This window comes from Buceros rhinoceros, unplaced genomic scaffold (genome assembly GCF_000710305.1).
Source record: "Buceros rhinoceros silvestris isolate BGI_N320 unplaced genomic scaffold, ASM71030v1 scaffold12017, whole genome shotgun sequence".
Lineage (NCBI taxonomy): Eukaryota > Metazoa > Chordata > Aves > Bucerotiformes > Bucerotidae > Buceros > Buceros rhinoceros.
The window spans coordinates 3,563-7,709 of NW_010421627.1; positions in this window are offsets into that span (position 1 = coordinate 3,563).

The following is a 4,147-nucleotide window of genomic DNA, read 5'->3' on the forward strand; positions in this document are numbered from 1 at the left end:
AAAGAGGCGGCTTCAAAAGTGCCACCAGCTAAACCACCGCTTTTTGGGGAGGGGACTTTTGTTTTTAAGCAAGAACATGCTGTCTTTAAGCCGACACAGATGGGCTCATCCTGGTCAAAGGCAGCGTCTGCTGGCAGCCAGACACTCCTCCTCTGCAGGACATCAGGGAACACTAACGTGAGTGGCCAAAGCTGCAGTTAAAGGATGCGGCTTCAAAAGTGCCACCAGCTAAACCACCGCTTTTTGGGGAGGGGACTTTTGTTTTTAAGCAAGAACATGCTGTCTTTAAGCCGACACAGATGGGCTCATCCTGGTCAAAGGCAGCGTCTGCTGGCAGCCAGACACTCCTCCTCTGCAGGACATCAGGGAACACTAACGTGAGTGGCCAAAGCTGCAGTTAAAGGATGACCACCTCTGGGGAAAGCTGTCCAGACGCCCACTCAGTTTAATGGACGTCAAACTGCAGCGCTCACTGTGACAAATCTACTGCCACAGCCACAGCGGTGGCCCCGTGCAGGTGACAGCAGTGTTTTCAATCTCATGGCAGGAGGTTTACTGACAGTCTGCCAACAGCCTGGTCACCTGCACGCTTGGCCAAGACCTTTCCCTTCAGGCTTCCTACTCTTAGGCTAGGAATGTTGCGCAGCTGTCAGGATGCTGAGATGGGGATGCGCCTGGGCTCTACTTCTCACCATCAGCAGTGCATTTGCTGGAAGTCCTGGCTCCACGACAAACGTAAGAGACACACCTCAGAGGCACCTCTGGGTCAGATCCACTCTGAAGTCTCGAATTCAGAATCCCAGCATGGTTTGGGGTGAAAGGACCTTAAAGATCATTCAGTTCCGACCCCTGCCATGGGCAGGGACACCGTCCTCTAGAGCAGGTTCCTCTAAAGCCCCGTCCAGCCTGGCCTGGGACACTGCCAGGGATGGGGCATCCACAGCTGCTCTGGGAAACCTGGGCCAGGGTCCCACCAGCCTCACAGGGAAAAAATTTCTTCCTGAAATCTGCTCTAAAGTGACCCTCTCCTAGTTTAAACTGTTACCCCTCATCCTGTCACTACACCCCCGATAAAAGAGTCCCTCCCCATCTCTCCTGCAGCCCCTTTCAGCACTGACAGGCCGCTCTAAGGTCTCCCCAGAGTCTTCTCCTCTCCAGGCTGAACACCCCCAGCTCTCTCAGCCTGTCCTCGTAGCGGGGGTACTCCAGCCCCTGATGATCTTCGCGACTCTCTTCCGGACCTGCTCAAGCATGTCCTTCTTAAGTGCTGGGGGCCTCAGAGCTGAACGCAGCACTCTTTCTGAAAGAACAAGTATTGTGGAGGTGGAGAGGGTGCAGTTCATGTTCCAAACACTTTTCAGGGTGTAAAGCATCCCACCTTAATAGCAGCCTGTGTTACCCTGAGGTGATCCTGGACAGGGCAAGCTCATTCCCAGCTGCTCATGGGATGCAGAGCTTGGAGCAAACCTTTCCTGGAGACAAGCCCTCAGGCTACAATCCCTCAGGCCATCCTGGCTCCATTCTTGCACACAGCTCCCACAGAGCATCCCCACCCCTTCCCCACCTTCCCATGGGTTCTCAAACCTCCCACCACCCCAAACAGAAGCAACCCAGGGGCTGCAGACACCACTCAGGACACACCATCCAGCCCAAGGACACAAACCAAAACATGTGGCAATGGACAATTTGTTCTTTATTGATTAAAAATTAGAGACATGCAGTAAAATACAAAGTCCAAAAAAGGAAAAAAGCCTGAATATTTTACATCTTTCATTATAATCTACAATACACCAAAGTTGTGAGGAGGATCCGTTTTCATTAACAGAGCATTGCCCTTAAAAGTAGGAACTAACTTAAAATTACCACCTGCTTCCAGGTTCAGATCAGAAATTTGCACAAAAACCAAATTCTTAATGACACTGGAAAACAATTGCGAACAGCATTGGCACTTACTGGAACGACATCAGAAAAGACAGTTGTCTGGAACTGTAATAGCCCAAGTAAATATTCTGGATCCCTACCCAAACATCTGGAGCTCTACGGAACAAAAAACATCACTTCCTTCCTTCCTTATTTTCTCCATTGAAGAACTAAGGAGCCTTGGGTTAGTGCGAGCTCAAGCTCTCTAAGTCCTGGCTTTGGGAAGGTGGGGAACAACTCAATAGACAGATGCTGCCTTGTTCCACTCGAGCACTTCTGAGTCTACCTTTCTCACCACTTTCTCACTGAAGAACCAGGAGGTCTCCATGGCGTGCAGGCAGAAGGGAAAATAATAATACTGTACCAAGACTACCTTGTCTCTGCATCCTAACGGTGTCCAGTACACCCACATCTAACACAGGGTGACCTGAAAAATCAAGATGCCAGCCCGCTCTTCCCAAGCCAGGAAGCTCAATGGGGGATGCTGTAGGGAGTGCCTGTGTCAGACAACAGGAGGAGATGGCAGAGGTGCCTCACGCATGGGCACACGCATGGCCAAACCGAGCCACCACCAACTCCCTAGGACAGGGCACCCACTTCCCAGGCTCTTGAGAGCATCTGCCCAGCACCCTGGGATGCTCTCGCTCCCACACCCTCTTTCTCCCCTTCACACTCAGCAGCCACAGGGCTGCCAATAGCCCATGGGGACATACCCAGTATCCACCAAGAGGCTACAAGCAACAGGGGCGCTCCAAAAAGAACATGCACAATTTGGGAAACTTCCACAGCTGCTCACAGAGAACAATATATAAACAGAGACTGTTCATCTGAAGACTTGGAAACAGAAAAACGTCCTAACTGAACCCAGTCATTCCGCTTCAACACTCTGTTTGTGCATTGTTTGTGGCTGATGGAAAACAAACACGTTTCCATCTGTGTGTTAAATCACAGGCTTACAGCTTCTGTGCAGAAAACGCTCCAGAGCCAATAGCAGTTACAAAGGCCAACTGTGAAACAAGTAGGGAAAAAAATCAACACCATTTATTACTCACATATTGCATGACGAGTGTCTCTTCTCAAACGCAGAGTATAATTTATAGTATTCATGGAGAAACTCAAATTCAACACCACACAGAAACAAGAGCTAGATACACGTGTGACGGGGCTTCTGCGACGTCCTGGTCGACGTGGAGGCTCGCACCGACAAGGAGGCTGACGACCCAAGCGCTCAGTGCAGGAGGGACACAGCCCGGCGCTCGCTTGCCCGGTACTACCACTCTACTGGCGATTCTTTATTGCTGTAAAACACGACAGGGATGGTTCCACGGGTACCAGCTGGCGAGGGACTGGGGAACACGTCGGGAGGACTCGCGCAGCCAGGCACGACAGGCTGGGCTTGGGGCAGAGTTCCAAAGACGGGGTGACCCGGCTCTCCTCTCCCTCTGAGCACGAGCATTCTGGGGCCCAGCTGAAAGCCCGGTCTCCAGCCAGCAACGCCTCACGGGCCTGCTGCAGGAACAGACTACATCTAAGATGCAGAATGAAGGACGTTCTGAGGAAGGACTGCTTAACGTAAATTAGAAGGTTCAGCCCTCATGCCACGCCTGGCACTCATGTGGAGAGAACCAAAATGGTAAAAAACCAAAATAAAATTAAGGCAGTTTACAAAGGGAAGCTGACTTCTAACACCTCAAAATCAAGGAACTTCTCAAAAACACAAGCACAAGGGAAGGCGGTTCTCCGCCCCGGGTTAAGACTTGGCTTGCCTTCTCAAGCGCAAGCATTCAATCCAGCGGTTTCCAAACACGCAGCCAAAGAGCAGCAGATTTCTCAGCACTCCAGGTGACCCAAACAACATGTACATTGGTGTTTCAGATAGAAGGAGAAGCGGGTAAAGAACCAAAAAGATCTGTTCAGTATTAAAACTTGTGCAAAAATAGCAAGTGAAAAAAATGAAACCACATGTAAGCAAACATTTAGGCAAGATCATCAGAGCAGTGGAACCCCCTGCTTCGTACTCAGTAGTATTTTTCTTTAAAGTAAGGCAATAATAAAACGAACATGCAGGCAATGACGTGTTGGATCTGCATGTTTGAGATGACAGATACAAAAACATGAGAGTTGTTTACAAAAGGTGTAAACGCCACCGGTAATTTCAGGAAGGTTTATGATCCTATCGAGGAAAATGTTAAAGCTTCTAGGAGGGGGGCTGTAGTTCCATTCTTTG